This window comes from Bos indicus x Bos taurus, chromosome 7 (genome assembly GCF_003369695.1).
Source record: "Bos indicus x Bos taurus breed Angus x Brahman F1 hybrid chromosome 7, Bos_hybrid_MaternalHap_v2.0, whole genome shotgun sequence".
Taxonomy (NCBI): domain Eukaryota; kingdom Metazoa; phylum Chordata; class Mammalia; order Artiodactyla; family Bovidae; genus Bos; species Bos indicus x Bos taurus.
Genome location: NC_040082.1, coordinates 108,862,257 through 108,883,891, shown reverse-complemented (window position 1 = coordinate 108,883,891; position 21,635 = coordinate 108,862,257). Strand labels below are relative to the sequence as shown.

The window sequence follows — 21,635 nt, the reverse complement described above, 5'->3', positions numbered from 1 at the left end:
AGGAGAAGCTGACAGTAACACAGTAACAGTAGGAGACTTTAACACCTCACTCACACCAATGGACAAATCATCAAAACAGAAAATTAATAAGGAAATGCAAGTCTTAAAAGATACACTAGATGAAATGGATCTCATTGCTATCTTCAGGACATTCCATCCAAATGCAGAATACACCTTCAAGCGCACATGGAACATTCTTCAGAAGAGACCCCATCCTGGGTCACAAATCAAACCTCAGTAAATTTAAGAAAACTGTAATCATATCAAGCATCTTCTCCGACCACAAACTATAAGATGAGATCTCAATTACAAGAAAAACAGTAAGAAACACAAACACATGGAGACTAAACAATATGTTCAAAGGGGGAATTAAAAAATTTCAAGAAACAAACAACAATGAAAAACACAACTCAAAACCTATGGGTCAGGATGGGGAACACATGTATACCTGTGGCAGATTCATTTCGATATTTGGCAAAACTAATACAATTTTGTAAAGTTTAAAAATAAAATAAAATTAAAAAAAAAGAAAAAAACCTATGGGGTGCAGCTCTAAGTTCTAAGAGGGAAGTTTATAGCAATACAATCCTACCTCAAGAAACCAAAAAAAACATCGAATAGACAATCTAACTTTACACCTAAAACAACTGGAAAAAGAAGAACAAAAAACCCCAAAATTAGTAGAAGGAAAGAAATCATAAAGATTCAAGCAGAAATAAATGAAAAAGAAATGAAAGAAATAATAGTAAAAAAAATAATAAAACTAAAAGCTGGTTCTTTAAGAAGATAAACAAAATTGACAAACCTTTCACCAGACTCATCAAGAAAAAAAGAGAGAAGAATCAAATCAACAAAATTAGAAACGAAAAAGGAGAGGTTACAACAGACAATGCAGAAATACAAAGGATTATAAGAGACTCTTAGGAACAACTATATGGCAATAAAATGGATAACCTGGAAGAAATGGACAGATTCTTAGAAAAGCTCAATGTTCCCAGACTGAGCCAAGAAGAAATAGGAATTATGAACAACCCAATTACAAGCACTGAAATTGAAGCTGTGATCAAAAATCTCCCAAAACACAAAAGCCCAGGATGAGATGGCTTCACAGGAGAATTCTATCAAACATTTAGAGAAGGGCTAAGGCCTATCCTTCTAAAACTCTCCAAAAATTGCAGAGGAAGGAACACTTCCAAACTCATCCTACGAGGCCACCATCACCCTGATACCAAAACCAGACAAAGACAACACACAAAAAGAAAACTACAGGCCAATATCACTGATGAAGATAGATGCAAAAATCCTCAACAAAATTTTAGCAAACAGAATTCAGCAACACATCAAAAAGCTCATATACCATGATCAAGTTGGGTTTATTCCAAGAATGCAAGGATTTTTCAATATACGCAAATCAATGTGATACACCATATTAACAAATTGAAAGATAAAAACCACATGATAATCTCAATAGAAGCAGAAAAAGCCTATGGCAAAATTCAGCATCCATTTATGATTAAAACTCTTCAAAAAATGGGCACAGAAGGAACCTACCTCAACACAGTAAGGGCCATATATGCTAAGCCTACAGCAAACATTATTATCAATGGTGAAAACCTGAAAGCATTCCCCATAAGATCAGGAATCAAGACAAGGCTGTCCACTTTCATCACTATTATTCAACATAGTTCCAGAAGTCCTAGCTACAGCAATCAGAGAAGAAAAAGAAATAAAAGGAATCCATATCAGAAAAGAAGAAGTAAAGCTCTCACTGTTTGTACATGACATGATAGTGTACATAGAGAACCCTAAGATAGTATCAGAAAATTACTAGAGCTAATCAGTGAATTTAGCAAAGTTGCAGGATACAAAATCAATACACAGAAATCACTTGCATTTCTATATACTAACAATGAAAAATGAGAAAGAGCAATTAAGGAATCAATCCCATTCACCATTGCAACAAAAAGAATTAAATATCTAGGAATAAACTTACCTAAGGAGACAAAAGAACTGTATACAGAAAATTATGACACCAATGAAAGAAATAAAAGATGACATAAACAGATGGAGAGATATTCCATGTTCCTGGGTAGGAAGAATCAATATTGTAAAAATGACTATACTACCAAATGCAATCTACAGAGTCAATGTGATCCCTATCAAATTAGCAATGGCATCTTTCACAGAACTAGAACAAAAAATTTCACAATTCATATGGAAACACAAAAGACCCTGAATAGCCATAGCAATCTTGAGAAAGAAGAATGGAGCTGGAGGAATCAAGCTTCCTGACTTCAGATTATACTACAAAGCTACAGTCATCAAGACAGTATGGTACTGGCACAAAAACAGAAATATAGACCAATGGAACAAGATAGAAAGCCCAGAAATAAACCCACGCACCTATGGGTACCTTATTTTTGACAAAGGAGGCAAGAATATACAATGGGGCAAAGACAGCCTCTTCAACAAATGGTGCTGGGAAAACTGGACAGCTACATGTACAAGAATGAAATCAGAATCCTTCCTAACACCATTCACAAAGATAGACTCAAAATGGATTAAAGACCTAATGTAGGACCTAAAACTATAAAACTCTTAGAGGAAAACATGGGCAGGACACTCGATGACATAAATCAAACGAAGATCCTCTATGACCCACCTCCTAGAGTAACGGAAATAAAAACAAAAGTAAACAAGTGGGACCTGATTAAACTTAACAGCTTTTGCACAGCAAAGGAAACACTAAGCAAGGTGAAAACAACCCTCAGAATGGGAGAAAATAAAAGCAAATGACACAACTGACAAAGGATTAATTTCCAAAATATACAGGCAGCTCATACAACTCAGTACCAGCAAAACAAACAACCCAGTCAAAGAGTGGGAAAAAGACCTAAACAGACATTTCACCAAAGAAGACAAACAGATGGCCAACAAACACATGAAAAGATGCTCAACATCGCTCATTATTAGAGAAATGCAAATCGAAACTACAATAAGGTATCACCTCACTCCAATCAGAATGGCCATCATCAAAAAGAGCGTGTGGAGAAGAGGGAACGCTCTTGCACTGTCGGTGGGAATGTAAACTGATACAGCCACTATGGAAGACAGTATGCAGATTCCTTAAAAAACTAGGACTAAAATCACCATATGACCAAGCAATCCCACCCCTAGGCATATACCCTGAGGTAACCAAAATTGAAAAAGACAAATGTATCCCACTGTTCATTGCAACAGTATTTACAGTAGCTAGAACATGGAAGCAACTAGATGTCCATCAACACATGAATAGATAAAGAAGTTGTGGTACATATACACAATGAAATATTACTCAACCATAAAAAGGAACGCCTTTGAGTCAGTTCTAATGAGGTGGATGAACCTAGAACCTATTATACAGAGTGAATGAAGTAAGTCAGAAAAAGAAAGATAAATTCTAATGCATACATATGGAATCTAGAAAAATGGTCCTGAAGAATTTACTTAAGGGAAGTAATGGAGAAACAGACATCGAGAACAGACTTGTAGACATGGGGAAAGGGGAGGAGAGGGTGAGACGCATGGAAAGAGTTAACAGGGAAACTTACATTACCATACGTAAAATAGATAGCCAACAGGAATCTGCTGTATGGCTCAGAAAACTCAAACAAGGCTCTGTATCAACCTAGACGGGTGGGATGGGAAGGGAGATGGGAGGGAGGTTCAAAAGGGAGGGGCTAGCTGTATACCTATGACTGATTCGTGTTCAGGTTTGACAGAAAACAAAATTCTGTCAAGCAATTATCCTTCACTGAAAAAAAAAAAAAAAAAAAATTTGTGCGACTTCCCGGGTGGTCCCGTGGCTAGGAATCTGCTTGCAATGCAGGGGACTTGGGTTCGACCCCTGGTCCAAGAGGATACCACATGACGAGGGGCAACTAAGCCCAGGTGCCACAACTCCTGAAGCCTGTGAGCCTAGACCCTGAGCTCCACAGTAAGACTAGGCCCCACTCGCCACAACTGGAGAAAGGCCATGGGCATTGGTGATGACCCAGTGAAGTCAAAAATAAATAAAAATTATTTTTAGAAAACATTTTGCATTTTTTTTTGGTAATCAGTTTTCAAAATCCAGTTATGAATTTTATAGTTTTGGCAAATTTTAATTTGGACTAGACACACAGTCAGTAAAGAATCTGCCTGTAATGCAGTTCAATCCCTCGGTCAGGAAGATCCCCTGGAGAAGGATATGGCAATCCATTCTTGTTAAATGTTAAAGTGCTGCATTCAATATGCCAGCAAATCTGGAAAACTCAGCAGTGGCCACAGGACTGGAAAAGGTCAATTTTCATTCCAATACCAAAGAAGGGCAATGCCAAAGAATGCTCAAACCACCACACAATTGCACTCAACTCACACGCTAGTAAAGTCATGCTCAAAATTCTCCAAGCCAGGCTTCAGCAGTACATGAACCGTAAACTTCCAGATGTTCAAGCTGGTTTTAGAAAAGGCAGAGGAACCAGAGATCAAATTGCCAACATCCGCTGGATCATCAAAAAGGCAAGACAGTTCCAGACAAACATCTACTTCTGCTTTACTGATTATATACCAAAGGCTTTGACTCTGTGGATCACAACAAACTGTGGAAAATTCTTCAAGAGATGGGAATACCAGACCACCTTACCACCTTACCTGTCTCTTGAGAAATCTGTAAGCAGGTCAAAAAGCAAGAGTTAGAACCGGACAAGGAACAACAGACTGGTTCCAAATTGATAAAAGGAGTACGTCAAGGCTGTATATTGTCACTCTGCTTATTTAACTTACATGCAGAGTACACCATGCAAAATGCCAGGCTGGATGAAGCACAAGCTGGAATCAAGACTGCCAGGAAAAATATCAATAACCTCACATACACAGATGACACCACCCTTATGGCAGAAAGTGAAGAGGAACTAAAGAGCCTCTTGATGAAAGTGAAAGAGGGGAGTGAAAAAGTTGGCTTAAAACTCAACATTCAGATAAGATCATGGCATCTGGTCCCATCACTTCATGACAAATAGATGGGGAAACAGTGGAAACAGTGAAAGACTTTATTTTCTTGGGCTCCAAAATCCCTGCAGATGGTGACTGCAGCCAGGAAATTAAAAGACACTTGATCCTTGGAAGAAAAGCTAAGACCAACCTCAGTTCAGTTCAGTTCAGTTCAGTCGCTCAGTCATCTCTGACTCTTTGCCACCCCATGAATCGCAGCACACCAGGCCTCCCTGTCCATCATCGACTCCCGGAGTTCACTTAGACTCACATCCATCGAGTCAGTGATGCCATCCAGCCATCTCATCCTCTGTCGTCCCCTTCTCCTCCTGCCCCCACTCCCTCCCAGCATCAGAGTCTTTTCCAGTGAGTCAACTCTTCACATGAGGTGGCCAAAGTACTGGAGTTTCAGCTTTAGCATCATTCCTTCCAAAGAAATCCCAGGGCTGATCTCCTTCAGAACGCACTGGTTGGATCTCCTTGCAGTCCAAGGGACTCTCAAGAGTCTTCTCCAACACCACAGTTCAAAAGCATCAATTCTTTGGTGCTCAGCTTTCTTTATGGTCCAACTCTCACATCCATACATGACCACAGGAAAAACCATAGCCTTGACTAGACGGACCTTTGTTGGCAAAGTAATGTCTCTGCTTTTGAATATGGTATCTAGGTTGGTCATAACTTTCCTTCCAAGGAGTAAGCGTCTTTTAATCTCATGGCTGCAGTCACCATCTGCAGTGATTCTGGAGCCCAGAAAAATAAAGTCTGACACTGTTTCCACTGTTTACCCATCTATTTCCCATGAAGTGATGGGACCGGATGCCATGATCTTCATTTTCTGAATGTTGAGCTTTAAGACAACTTTTTCACTCTCCACTTTCACTTTCATCAAGAGGCTCTTTAGTTCCTCTTCACTTTCTGCCATAAGGGTGGTGTCATCTGCATATCTGAGGTTATTGATATTTCTCCCGGCAATCTTGATTCCAGCTTGTGCTTCTTCCAGTCCAGCGTTTCTCATGATGTACTCAGAATATAAAGACCAACCTGCTGCTGCTACTGCTGCTAAGTCGCTTCAGTCATGTCCAACTCTGTGCGACCCCAGAGATGGCAGCCCACCAGGCTCCCCATCCCTAGGATTTCCAGGCAAGAACACTGGAGTGGGTTGCCATTTCCTTCTCCAATGCATGAAAGTGGAAAGTGAAAGTGAAGTCGCTGAGTCGTGTCCGACTCTTAGCGACCCCATGAACTGCAGCCTACGAGGCTCCTCCGCCCATGGGATTTTCCAGGCAAGAGTACTGGAGTGGGGTGCCATTGCCTTCTCCGAAGACCAACCTAGACAGCATATTAAAAAGCAAAGACATTACTTTGCTGACAAAGGTCCATCTAGTCAGAGCTATGGTTTTTCCAGTAGTCATGTATGGATGTGAGAGTTGGACCATAAAGAAAGCTGAGCACTAAAGAATTGATGCTTTTGAACTGTGGTGTTGGAGAAGACTCTTGAGAGTCCCTTGGACTGCAAGGAGATCCAGCCAGTCCATCCTAAAGGAAATCAGTCCTGAATATTCATTGGAAGGACTGATGCTGAAGCTGAAATTCCAATACTTTGGCCACCTGATGTGAAGAGCTGACTCATTGGAAAAGACCCCAATGCTGGGAAAGATTGAAGGCAGGAGGAGAAGGGGACAACAGAGGATGAGATGGTTGGATGGTATCACTGATTTGATGGACATAGTTTGAGGAAACACTGGAAGCTGGTGATGGACAGGGAAGCCTGGCATGTTGCAGTCCATTGGGTTGCAGAGAGTCAGACACGACTAAGCGACTGAACTGAAGTGATGATTCTTGCCTGGAAAATCCCATGGACGGAGGCGCCTGGTGGGCTACAGTCCATGAGGTTGCAAGAATCTGACACGACTTACCGACTAAACCACCAGACAAACTTCAAAGATTTAACAGTCCTCCATGGCTGGTGGCTATGGAGGCACAGCAGGACGGCACAGCTCTAGAAACCAGCGCTGAAGCTAAGTTTCCAGGACAACGCTAAAACAAGGGAGGGCTCCTAAACCTGCTGCCTCTTTCTGCCAGCAGGCCCCTTGCTGCACACAAGGCTCCTTCTCACAGCCTGCCTTCCTGTGTCAGGCAAGCTGAACTTCAACACACCAGGCCCTGTAATGACTCTGCATGGGCAGCTACCTGGCTAGGAAGCCTCAACCTTGCCCCTTCTCGGTTTCTCCCAACCTCCTTCTCGTCTCATTCAGAGTATTCAACCAGAATCTACTGAGCCCTTGCCAAGCCAGCCACTGCCTGGGCCTTGGCGATATAGGAGGGAACAAAACAGACAAATCCCTTGCTTTCCTAGAGTTGAAATTTTAATCAACTTGTACTCCCAAGGAAATAAAGCATAGAAAGGGAGTTTATGTGGGGCTTATGATTTTTTAAGTCTGCTCAGTAAAGGCCTCACTGAGTGTTGAGAATTCTGAACTAGAATCTGTGAGAGATGAGTGAGTGAGCAGTGCCATCTCCTGGAAGAGTGATTCAGAGGCTGAGTGGGAGTGTGCCTAGTGGTGGTGATGGGGAGCATGGAGAGATGGTGCCAGAAAGGATCGAGGAGGAGTAGGGGGCAAGAAGGACAGGGGTACCACACTGCACAGGGTCTGTGGGCTCTGGTTAAAGGCTGGCGAGATGGAAAACCTGTGGCAGGGTCCAGCGGGAAAACAAAATTGTGCTGGCTGCTGGACAGAGACCACAGGAAGAACAGGGAAACAGGAAGAATGGTCCGGAGGCCATGATCCAGGTAAAAGGAACAATGGACCAGGGGCGGACCAGTGGTAGAGAATCCCTGTGCCAATGCAGGAGACATGGGTTTAATCCCCGGTCCAGGAAGATCCCACATGCCACGGAGCAACTCAGGTTGTGAGCCACAGCTCTGGAGCCCGAGCCCTGAAACCCAAGGGCTGCAACTGCTGAGCTCATGCCCTAGAGCCCGTGCTCTGCACACAAGCAGCCGCTGCACTGAGAAGCCCACAGGCCGCAACTCGAGCAGCCCCCTCGCGCCAAAACTGGAAAAAAGCCTGCGCAGCAGCGGAGAGGCAGCACAGCCGAATCAATACTTTTTTCTTCTAAAGAAAGAAACAGTGGCCTAGATCGGGGTGACAGTAGCAGAAGTGGAGAGCTGTGGCCAATTCTGGACGTATGTTGAAGGTGGAACTAGCAGGTTTGCTGATAGGGTTTTGCCCAAAGGTCTTTGGGAAAAGTGTGTACCTGGCAGGCTCGTGTGTGGGTAGAGCAGAGTAAGAAATGACGGTGGCAGCAGAGAGGTCAGGTTCAGTGGGGCTGTTCTGAGGGACTCCCAGGCCTGTGATGGGGAGAGGCCATGGGTCCTAAGGATGGAGGTGAGCAGGCAGAGAAGTGGATGTCCCAGGAACACAGGGAGCTATGTGGGCACCCCTCGGCACTCCACGTAAAGAGCACCCAGTGCCCACATTAAAGTCCTCCTCAATTCCCAGAGGCGACTGCAGAGTTTTCCACTGGCTTTTCATGTTATCCTCCAATGTGGCACATGTAACACAGCACAGGGATGGCCCGTCTCTGTTAGCCCCAAAGGAAGAGTCACTCCCACATTCAACTCTGTCTTTTCAGCACTAGATTGGGACTTGAGTCATTAACGCTGATCAGTAAACAGATCTCTAAATTCTGCCTGGAGGTTCAGATTGCCAAGTTTGCCAAACCAGTTCATAGGTCAGCAGATCAAAAACAACAAAATAAAAACAAACATTTAAAAAGAAATCCCCTGGACTTCCCTGGTGGTCCTGTGATTAAGAATCCACCTGCCGATGCAGGAGACACTGGTCTGGGAAGATCCCACACACCTCAGGGCACCTAAGCCTGTGTGCCCGAACTACTGAGCCCATGTACCGCAACTACTGAGCCCTCGCACCTACAGCCTGTGCTTGGCAACAAGAGAAGCCACTGCAATGAGAAGCCTGTGCCCCCAACTAGAGAGAAGCCCCCCCACCCCACTGCAGCTAGAGAAAACCTGAGCACAGCAACAAAGACCCAGCACAGCCAGGAATAAGTGAAAAATTTAAAAAATATAAATATGAAAAGAAATCTCGTAAAGCAAGAACAGTCATCATTTATTAAGTATATATTCTATGCTAGGCAGAGTAACTCTGCAAAGCAGCTGTTATCACCATTTTACACGGAAGGAAACTAAGGCTCAGAAAGGGTAAAGACAGCGAGAGGAAGATCAGCGGTAGTTGTAACTCAAAAGCAATGGCAGAAGAGTGTGTGTGTGGAATGACCACGGGAGTGACAGCTGCTCACATCGTAACTGCTCACGTCTAGAAGACACAATAGAGAACACTGAGAAACGAGCCGCAAACACCCACCTGCAGCGTCACAGCTCCCTGCTACAGGCTGGGGCCGCACAGGCACAGAACACGCGTAAATTCCCAACTCTCCACATAACAGACTGCACACATGTGCTCAAGCTACACCTCAGAATCCAACCTAGGACTAGACTTTCTAATAAAAACATTTAGGACAACAGTATAAACGGTTACACTCTTTTTCTGTGGTTTTCCACACATTTGTCCACCGGATTCTGTGCCAGTGCTCCAGGTATCTCTTGAGATATGCATTTCATCTCCATCTTGAGACACTCCATCTCTTCAGCTTCTTGGGGACCTGTCTGGTGTTCCTGACAAGCTCTTGTGCGGACTGACTACTGTCATTCTGAGGCCCCTCTCCACTGGGGCCTCGAACCCCAGCTCTTCACGGAGCTGTGCAACTACAGCACTGGTTCTCCTGGGTCTTCAGCTTGGCAACCGCAGATCTTGGGACTTGTCCGCCTCTGTCACTGTGTGAGCCAATTCATTACAATAAAACCAATCATTGCCCCCCTCCCCGGCCCCATATATATGTCTCCTAATGGCACTGTTTCTCTGGTGAACCCTAATATAATAATGTAGTCAAGGCTTTTATAATTTGACATGTTTTACATCTCCAGGATTTTTGCTCAATATATCTTTCTTCTATTACATTTTTCCTTTGCAATTAAAATCTTTTTGTTGTGAAAGATATCACAATATATGCATATATGAAGAGTAATAATAAAATGAACACTGTGTATCAACTGCTCAAGCTAAGAAACAAGAGTCCAGCACTTTAGAAAGCTGGCACTCAAAGTATTGTCCCACAAAAGAATGAGCATCACCTGGAAGGTTTAAAAAGCGCTGAATCTCAGCTTCCTCCTCTGCCTTATAATCTGTGTTTTAACAGGATCTCCAAGTGATTCATATGCACATTAAGTCGGAGAAGTTCTCCTTAGAAGCCCATTTCTCTTCCCTTCAACACTTGCCACAAATCATTAATACCCTGATTTTGTGTTGACCGCTTTTAATAACAGCTCTACCACCCTCATGTAATCCATCCCCACTCCACATAGCGCCTCATCTTGGAAACGGAGGGCCGGCGAACACCAGCCACGCGAGGAGGGGGCAGCACTGACCTCACTGGACGGAGGCTCCAGGAGGAGGAGAGCAGAGCAGTCGCAGGCCACGGTCTGACTTCCGCTTCCATGGAAGTTGACAAGGCCCCCTCTGAGGAAGATGCAAGCAAGGTCACAAGCCAGTCCTGGGACAACACAGGGCTTTCCACAGTTGGGAGCCCGGCAAGACAAGCAGCGTGCGGGCCAGGTGCTGGACATGCCGCAGAAGTCTGCTCTGTGAGAGTGGGCTGATCTGCACTTCGGCTTCTGAGTCCAATGTGGCCTACCCCCTGCTCTCAGGGAAAAGTTTTAACGTCCATGAGTGTCCTTGGCAAAGCCTGGAGAGAAGACATGATCAAGACGAGCCAGGCACCGCTGAGGGTCTGGGCCAGGTTCTCTCGGCATTCTGCCCTCAGTACACACACTGGCTCACGCTGCAGCCGCGTGGCTCGGCTGCCTGTCACGTCTGATGCAGAGCTACCATGCTGGCATCACTTTTCTTCCTCCTCCAAGTGAAACCTTGCCATTTTTTTCTGTTGGGTCTCTTATTTTCTGTGTCTCATGTTTCATTCTTCCTTGATTTATTCTTTCAATTTTGATGGAGTATTTCTTACAGTAACTTCTTAAGAAAAGGTATGTGACAATTAAAATTTTTTAGATACCTGATTTCTGAAAATGACTATTCTATCCTCATTCTTGCTGTATACTTTGGCTAGCTATGTAATTCTAGGTTGGTAATCGTTTTCCTTCAGAATGTCAGCACTGTACTATTGCCTTCTTGATGCCTATGTTGCTGCCAAGAAGTCCAAAGATACCCTTGATTCTTGAGATGTGAGCTGGTACCCTCCCCATGCTGGAAGTCTGTTCTCCTCTTTAAACTCATGTTGAGAAACTGTATGACTGCCACGGGTCTGTTTTCTTCCCCAGTGCTGAGCACTGTGCCCCTTTACTCTGGCCGCTCACGCCCTCAAATTCTCAAGTTAAATCATTTCTTTCTTCCAGTCATTTCTATTTTTCTGATGTTCAATCTCCTACACTCATCCTCAAATTTTCTTCTCGATTTTCAGCTTTTTCTCTTTTTTTTCTTTAAATTTTGGGAAAATTACTCATACTTCATATGTACAATTCACACATATATTTCACATTTTATAATATTTCTCAGCTTTTGTTTTCTGAATTTAAAAAAAACACTGTTTCATAACATCTCATTGGCCAAAGTAATTCATAAGTCCAAGCTCCAAATTAAGGAATGGGGGTGTATACTCTGCCTGTTCTGAAGCTATGGCAAGGATGCAGGTGTATAATATGACCCAAAGAGTGAAAAACTGAAACCAAACATTTAAGCTATCCCCACACAACTAAGGGATATGACACAGTCCCATCAATAAGAGTGACTCATTGGAGCAGTGATAAGGGATGAAAGTCAAGGGAGAGGTGGAAGAGGGAGGGTACCTGCAGACAAAAAAGATACACAGGTAAACATGCCCCAAGTGCTGCGTGGGGCGCCACCCTCGGTGGATGCTGAGGCCGGGAAGGTGCTGAACTCTGGCCCGTCCCACTGGAGGAAGCACTTCACACCTCCTCTTTGGCAGCTCTGGATTTCCTGCATCACTACTTTTCTGTTTTGGGACCATTGTTGAGTAAAATGAGAGTCAGATGAACACATACACTTAAATACCAGGACAATCAATCTGATAACCCAGATGGCTAAGTGACTACAGGGTGTGTCTACACACAGCATAGACATGTGAGACAAAGGGGTGATTCATACCCCCAGGCAGCAGAGCGAGGCAGCACAAGATTTCACACACTGCTCAGAATGGCACATGATTGAAAACTTATGACTTATTTCTAGAATCTTCCATTTAATATTTTCAGACAATAGTTGACCTCAGGTAACTCAAACAGTCAAAAGCAAAAGTGTAGTTAAGTGGGGACCACTGTAATTCTGATATACATGACCCTCTGCCAGAGTATCTTTGAAAAATCATTGTTCTACACTAAATATTAACCAATTTAAAAAAAAAATCTAATTTTTATGAAACTCTTTCTCATGCAGGATCTCATCTGCAGAAGCCAAATGGCACAGTAGAAGGATAAAGAGTTTTGGTACTGGAGTTTGGTCTGAATTTCTGGTCCTACCACTGAGCTGGCAATCCTGGAAAGTTAATCCATGAGTCTTAAGTTTCCTGACACGTAAAACTGGATATAATATCTATCCTATGAGACTCCAAGAGGACTAAATGACGATAAATTTAAAAGAGTCTGGTTCTTTCAAAATTCTCTTGACATTAACAGCTAGGTCACCTATATCAGAGCAGACCTGACTGGACGCCATGATCCCAAAGCAGGCACCTTGTGTATAAGCAGCAGAGGTGGCTGAGGGCAGAGTCCAAGACAGCGGGCCCCTTCCACAGCAGGCCGTCTGCAGCCAGCCTGTGGCTTCCGTAGTGGAAAGGCCCTGGGATCATTAGCCAATCAGCAACTCTCAGAGACTCTGCTTTCCCAATGAGGGAGAAGATGGTTCGTGGTCTTCATGGTTCGTGGTCTTCTGGTTTTAAAAAGATCATCCAATTTTTCCTCCCCTGAACCACTCACATCCATGCCTCGGAGCCTAGACTGTGCTAGACTAGTTTCCCTCCTTTGGAGGTAAAATTTTTCTACTCATTTTACAATTTCTGGTCTCTTAGAGTATTTCCTTAATACCTTTGAAAGGTAAAAAAGTTGGAGCAGAAAGTAAGCGCCATGCCTAAAATCACACAATTGTTGTTCAGTTGCTAAGCCATCTCTGACTCTGCCACTCCATGGGCTGCAGCACACCACGCTCCCCTGTCCTTCACTAACTTCTGGAGTTTGCTCAAACTCATGTCCATTGAGTCAGTGATGCCATCCAACCATCTCATTTCTCTGTCGCTCCCTTCTCCTCCTGCCCTCAATCTTTCCCAGCATCACAGTCTTTTTCAGTAAGTCGGCTCTTTGCATCAGGTGGCCAAAGCATTGAAGCTTCGGCATCAGTCTGTCCAGTGAATATTGAGGATTGATTTCCTTTAGGACTGACTGGTTTGATCTCCTTCCTGTGCAAGAGACTCTCAAGAGTCTTCGCCAGTACCACAATTATCAATGCTCTGGTGCTTATAATTCTTATGGTCCAAATCTCACACCCACAAAAGACTACTGAAAAACTCATAGCTTTGACTATACCGACTTCTGTTGGCAAAGTGATGTCTCTGCTTTTTAATATTCTGTCTAGCTTGTCATGGCTTTCCTTCCATGGAACAAGTGTTGTTGTTCTTTTTAATTTCATGGCTGCAGTCAGTGTCCGCAATGATTTTGGAATCCAAGAAAAGAAAATCTGTCACTGTTTCCACTTTTACCCCATCTATTTACCATGCAGTGGTGGGACCAGATACCATGGTATTAGCTTTTTGAAGGCTGAGTTTAAGCCTGCTTTTTCACTCTCCTCTTTCACTTCATCAAGAGGCTCTTTCATTCCTCTTTACCTTCTGCCATTATATTGATATCATCTGTATATTTGAAGTTGCTGATATTTCTCCTGGCAATCTTGATTCCAGCTTGTGATTCATTCAGCCCAGATTTTGCATGACATATTCTGCACAGAAGTAAGCAGGGTGACAATATGCATACTTGATGAACTCCTTTCTCAATTTTGAACCAGTGTGTTGTTCTTTGTCCAGTTCTAATTGCTGCTTCTTGATCCGCATACAGGTTTCTCAGGAGAGAGGTAAGGTGGTCTGGTATTCCCATCTCTTTAAGAATTTTCCACAGTTTGTTATGACCCACACAGTTAAATGCTTTAGCAAAGTCAATGAAGCAGGTGTTTTTCTGGAATTCCTTTGCTTTTTCTATGTTGGCAATTTGATCTCTGGTTCCTCTGCCTTTTCTAAACCCAACTTGTACATCTGGAAGTTCTCAGTTCATGTACTGCTGAAGCCTAGCTTGAAGGATTTTGAGCATTACCTCGCTGGCATGTGAAATGAGCACAATTGTATGGTAGCTTGAACATTCTTTGGTATTGCCCTTCTTTGGGACTGGAATGAAAACTGACCTTTTCTAGTCCTGTGGCCACTGCTGAATTTTCCAAATTTGCTGACATGTTGAGTGCAGCACTTTAACAGCATCATCTTTTAGGAACTGAAATAGCTCAGCTGGCATTCCATATCTCTGCTACCTTTGTTTGTACAGTAATGCTACCTAAGGCCTACTCGACTTCACACTCTAGGATGTCCAGTGCTAGTTGAGTGACCACACCAACGTGGCTATCCAGTTCCTTAAGATCTTTTTTGTACAGTTCTTCTGTGTATTCCTGCCACCTTTTCTTAATCTCTTCTGCTTATGTTAGGTCCTTGCCATTTCTGTCCTTTATTGTGCCCATCTTTGCATGGTATGTTCCTTTGGTATCTCCAATTTTCTTGAAGTGATCTCTAGTCTTTCTCATTCTATTGTTTTCCTCTGTTTCTTTGCACTGTTCACATAAGGCTCACTGTTCACATAAGGCTTTCTTATCTCGCCTTTCTGTTCTCTGGAACTCTACATTCAGTTGTGTATAACTTCTTCTTTCTCCTCTCTTCTTTTCTCAGCTATTAGTAAGGCCTTCTCAGACAACCATTTTGCCTTCTTGCACTTTTCTTTGGGATGGTTTCAGTCACCGCCTCCTGTACAGTGTTACTTATCTCTGTCCATAGTTCTTCAGGCACTCTATCAGATCTAATCTCTTGAATCTATTTGTCACTTCCACTAAATAATCATAAGGGATTTCATTTAGGTCATACCTGAATTGCCTACTGGTTTTCCCTACTTTCTTCAATTTAAGTCTGAATTTGGCATTAAGAAGTTCATGATCTGAGCTACAGTCAGCTTCAAGTCTTGTTTTTGCTGACTGTATAGAGCTTCTCCATCTCTGACTGCAAATAATATAATCAATCTGATTTCAGTACTGACCACTGGGTGATGTCCATGCGTAGAGTTGTCTCTTGTGTTGTTGGAAGAAGGTGTTTGCTATGACCAGTGCGTTCTCTTGGCAAAATTCTGTGAGCCTTTGCCCTGCTTCATTTTGTACTCCAAGGCCAAACTTGCCTGTTACTTCAGGTATCTCTTGACTTCCTACTTTCGCATTCCAGTCCCCTGTGATGAAAAGGATGTCTTTTGGGTGTTCTATAAGGTCTATAGGTCTTATAGTTCTGTAAGGTCTTATAGGTTTTCACAGAACCCTTTCAACTTCAGCTTCTTTGGCATTACTGGTTGGGGCATGGATAACTGCGATGTTGAATGGTTTGCCTTGCAAACAAACTGAGATTATTTTGTTGTTTTTGAGATTGCACCCAACTACTGCATTTTGAACTCTTTGGTTGACTATGAGGGCTACTCCATTTCTTCTAAGGGATTCCTGCCCACAGTTGTAGATATACTGGCCACCTGAATTAAATGTCTGTTCTCGTCCATTTTAGTTCACTGATTCCTAAAATGGTGATGTTCATTCTTGCCGTCTCCTGCTTGACCATGTCCAATTTTACCTCGATTCATGGACCTAACATTCTAGGTTCCTATGCAATACTGTTCTTTACAGCATTAGCTGTAAGTGCCATGCCTAAAATCACAAGATTACTTTAGGCCAAAATTTTCACTGCATGCAGGTTTTTTGACTCCTGGCCCATAAACAGCTTTATCTCGCCTGCATGCATTGTGCTCATTAACAGCATCAACCTTTATTTTTGTTTAGATTAACAGACTTTATTCATATATGGTAATAAAGATATGATATAGGACTAAAGATACATACATATGAGGTTCTTCCTTGTACTATATTTAGGCAGAAAATCTTAGCATCTATCATATCTTTCTTTATTAATGTTTATTAACACTTAAAATGACTCTGGTCTTTCTAGCACCATTGACAAGCCTTATCCTTTCTTTCGGCTGCACCAGGTCTTAGTCGTGGCATGAAGGCTCTTAGTTGGAGCATGCAGGATCCAGTCCACCTGCCTGTCCAGTGGTAGGACTCCACACTCCCCATGCAGGAGGCTCAGGTTCATCCCTGGTCACAGAGCTAAGATCCCACATGTCACATGGCGTGGCCAATAAATAAAACCCTTATAACTGCTAAAAATTTTGCAGGCATATGACTTAGAAAATTATAGTTTTTGTTTTGTAGTTAATATACAAAATACTGTGTATATTATACTTTTTAAATATTGTGGTCACAAATGAACCTATCTATGAAATGAAAATAGAATCAGGGGCACAGACAATAGACTTGTGGTTCCCAAGGCAGTGAGGAATGGGAGAAGGCTGGACTGGGAGTTTGGGATTAGCAGATGCAAACTGGTAATATACAAAATGGATAGACAGGGTCCTGCTACATAGCACAGGCAGCTGCACTCCATGTCCTGTGATAAACCATAATGGAAAAGAATATGAAAAAGTGTGTGTATGTAAAACTGAGTCACCTCGCTATACAGCAACAAGTAACACAGCACTGCAACTCAACTATACTTAGGAAAAAAAGGTGGCCAAAAGCCTTATGATAAACGTTTCCATCCTGAGCTGTTTTACGTGTACAGTGCAGTAGCAGTGATAACTGTATGCACACTGCTGTGCAACACATCTCTGGTGCTCTTCATCTTGCAAAACTGAAACTGCACATCCATTAAATAATTCTCCCCTTCCCTCCAGCCCCTGGCAACTACCATTTTATACTTTCTAAGAGTTCAACTATTTTAGATATCTCAGATATCTGTGATATCTGAATATTGTGGGTTTATTTCATTTAGCACAATGTCCTTAAGATTCATCCGTTTCAACATATGACAAGATTCCCCTCTTTTTTAAGGCTGAATAATAGTCCACTGTATGTATATGTCACATTCTCTTCATCCATTCATCTGCTGATGGAAACTTAAGATTGTTCCCACCTCTCGGCTATTATGAACAAGGCCACGATGAACATGGCAGTATAAATCAGGGGCTACGGTCACCTCTGTTAAGTCCACCTCTGACATGACTCCAGCCTAAAAACATACAGCTTCTGACTCCCAATTCACAGCTCCTTCCACAATCTCATTAACATTTATTCAACAAATGCTTGCTGACTGCCAAGTATGTAGCAGGTATGTGCTACGTTATTGGTCTTGCTCTCAGGTTGCTCAGTCTAATGGAGAGCAGCAAACACACCAATTAAAGTACAGTGTGGTTGTTCTGGCAGAGGTTAATTACCCAGCCTGGCTAGAGAAAGGCCTCAGAGAAGAGGTCCTAGAGGAGATGACACATGAGCAGAGTTCTGAATGGTGAGCAGGTGTCAGGCATTATGTGACTAAGGAAGGGCATACATGTAAAGACATCTAGAGAAATTAGGTTATTTTAAAAGAACTGCAATCCAAGCATTTTAGGGATCTTGGAGTGCTGCATATGGGCTTCATTTCCATGGTGCCAATTGCTGTAATACCTCAATGACAGGCTGCTCCACCAGGCCAGCAACACGGATGCTGCTCCAAAGTTCACTGAATACCACAGCGTCTTACACTGCTCTGCTAGGCACAGTAGTTCTTCACTAACTTAAGGGCCTTGAGTACTTAACTTGCCAAAGTTCAGCCTGTGAGTTGGGACGCTCTCAATTAGACTGCGCAGAGTGGGCCGCCAGAGTGCTGATATTTTTCATCATAGAAACATCATTCTTCCATCCTCAACTCACCAATAGCATACAGCGCTTCAAAAGAATGCTTAATATGAGTAAGACACATGCAGGCAATGCACAGTGTCTGATGGGACAATAAAACTCACGACAAGGCTCCACACTGTTCAACTCTCTCCCTTAGAATTCAGAAGTGAGATGGTACTCATGGGATGTATGGTATTATGTGTATTTGAAAAATGAAGTCAAACCTTTTCTGACAGGAAGCTGATTAACCAGACAATGAAGACTGATTCTGCCAACTGGGTTACCTGGTAGGCACTGGCAAACAGTGAACAAGTGACAGTCACAGTTCTAAGGTTTTGATGAAAACATACCTGAAGTGGATAAAAGTATTTATCAAAAACTACTGCCAAAGGTGTACTGAAGTGAATAATATTTTTATTTTCCCAATCAATTTTGAGTAATTAGGTTATACAAGATCCTTCTAAATGAAAGAATAACAGGTATAATCGACAATCAATTGATAAGATTTGGTAAAGCCTCTGTTACATTTCTTGGTGAGAAAGTGAATGACTGATGATGAGATTATCCTTTTATAAGTCAGATGGTCTCTAATTTTCTGCTTTCATTAAAACTGACAGTGTACCTAACCAAGTTGTTGTCTAATTAACAAATTAATTTTTGATGATACATATCACTATGTGATTTCGGGCATACAATTCAAATTTCAAAAACTTGAACATTACTAGAATTAAATTTCCTCCTTTCTTTTATGCTTAGGCAAACAAGGATTTCTGGAACTTAAATTTGTAAAGACAAAAAAATAGGAATAGAATTAAAAACTATCATTTTGTCAATAAGTAATATTCAGCCACAGTTATGTGAACAAATTTAGGCGGAAAAGCCTCCTCCATCTCACTGAGAGGCAAGTCTAATAAACCTGTACTTTTTTTTTTCTTCAGGGGAAAACGTGAACACAGTCCCCTACTACCACAAATTATGCAGGCGAACTTCCCACGTCTGGGGAATCGCAGGAGTCAGCACATGTGGAGTGCGAAGGACTGACCTGGGAAAACCACCTTGGTGATCGCCAGGTAAGTATAATAAACCTGTACTTTTCTGCATAAGTTATTTATAAAAATGTATAATGCATGTTGTTTGTTGAATACTAACTATAATAACTTATTAAAATATCAAATATATATAACACATATAATCTTATAAATGCTACTATATTCTTTTGTATCAATCAACTTTTTTTTTTGGATGCACCATGGGGTTTGTGGGATTTTTTCCTCTACCAGGGATCGAACCTGGGTCCTCTGAAGTGAAACAGCAGAGTCCCAATCACTAGACCACCAGGGAATTCCTTATAAATTGACTTTAATAAGAGCAGAAAGGGAATTCACTGCATAGTTTTAATAACCTATAAGGAAAAAAGAATCTGAGAAAAAACAGATACACATGTGTGTATGGCCGAATTACTCTGCTGTGTGCCTGAAACTAGCACAGCATTGTAAATCACCTAGACTTCAATAAAGACAAAGAAAAAAGAAATGCAAGTTTCAAGAGAAAAATGTCCGGGACGTCCTTGGTGATCAGTGGTCAAGAATCCACCTGCCAATCAGGGGACACAGGTTTGATCCCTTGTCTGGGAAGATCCCACGTCTCAGAGCAACTGGGCCCACGCGCCACGACTACCGAGCCTGCACACCCTACCTAGCCTGTGCTCCACAGCAAGAGGTCACGGCAACGAGGGGAAGCCTGCGCACCACAACTAGAGAAAGCCCATGTGCAGCCAGGAAAAATCAATTAATTGAAAAATGAAATTTCTGTTATAGAAAAGCATTCTTTAAGTGGCTGACAAAAGCACATCACTAAAGTTTTCAGATTCCACTAGACATTTTTTAAAAGTGATGTAATCATTTTACTTTAAAATGTTAACATTTATGATTCTCTGGAAGTTATATCCTCTGCCGCTATAAATAGCATTTTTGCCCTTTTCTCTTTTTAAAACAGCTGATTCACATTAAACATACGTAGTACTTCATGTGTTACATAAATGTTCTTAGTTCATATATTTCATTTAAATTGAGTTATGGTAATTTAGTATACTATTGATCAACACGACATATGCATTATAATTCTGATAAGCTTAAAATGTCAACAAAAATCTGTCAGGGAGGTTCACAATGTTTCAAAATTATTTAGTCCATACACCCAGTATCAAACATAAAGCTTTTTGTGATATGACTCCTCCCTTTCCAGTTTTATCTTCCAGCCTCTGGCACTTAAAGTCTTAAATTCAAAGAATTAGTCACTGTCACGGTTTTGTGCTTTTGCCTAGTTTTCCAAAGGGATCAAAACCCTATTAGATGTTCCCTGCTCTTATGAGTGCAAGCCCACATGCATATTAAGCTATTAAATGCTTGGAAACCTCCTCAATAAAGGAAACTGTTTAAATTTGTTTATTCCAGTATCACCCAAATCTGTGCAACTCTAGAACTCTTTTAATAGCCCATGAAATTAGTGCTTCATGTTAACACCCTTTGGGAAAACATCTGGCAAAATATTAAGACCCACTTTAGAAGTAACACTTTCCAAACTTCACCCAAGGGTGAAACTTCACCTCTCCTAGTATTCCCATAGGTTTTACAGCCTTCAACAGGGCTTTGCGATGACTACATGACATAGGTCTGGCACCACAATTCCTGGTTCCCAGCAGGAGTTCAATGTTGGGTGAACAAATGACCAACTCAAAGATGGAAATAGGGACTACCCTGATGGTACATGGCTAAGACTCCGTGCTCCCAATGCACGGGTTCGCTCGCTGGTTGTGGAACTAAGATCTCACATGCTGCAGGACAGAGCCAAAACAAAAAGATGGAAATGAAGAAAAGGGGTGGATAATTCCCAAGCCCCTACTTTGGTTGACTGGACAAGGGAAAATACTCTGAAGAAACGTAAGACTGGCAAGAAAAGCGGAGAGTCCCTTTTGGATAACGTGGGAATCAAAGTGGAAATGTGCAGTACACAGCTGCATTTGACCCTGGGTAGAGATGTGAAGAATCTATTATAGGTGATAGATGCATGAAAGAATCAATGACATTAACCCCAGAAAAGAAAACTGAGTGAAAAAAACTAGGGAACATGACTATTTTAAAAGTGTCCAAAGAACATTTCTCAAGCCAAAAAACTTGGAATTCCCTTCAACTCCCTCCATGTGCCTCCAATCCAATCCATTTAGCCCCTCACCGCCCTCTGTCACCTCTGCCTTCGGAAGCTATCCAGAACTCACCTCCTCTCCATCTGCACTACCACGAACGGCTCCAGCCTAGACCACTGCAAAAGCCCGAACTGCGCCCACTCATGCCCAGACCGATCCCACCCTCCCTCCAGCATCAGAGTGGCCTTTAAAAAATGTCAGATTATGTGATGTTTTCCCTTCAAATCCTGCACTTGATCTGACCCTCGCTTACCCAGCTTTCA

General features: G+C 42.3%; 1 protein-coding gene and 1 pseudogene across 1 annotated transcript in view; both read right to left on the bottom strand.

Moving 5' to 3' along the window:
* MAML1 (mastermind like transcriptional coactivator 1) overlaps positions 1 to 21,635 on the bottom strand; it is a 61,980-nt gene that overhangs the window by 35,734 nt on the left and 4,611 nt on the right. The window lies entirely within an intron of this gene.
* LOC113896756 lies at positions 19,106 to 19,248 on the bottom strand (annotated as a pseudogene).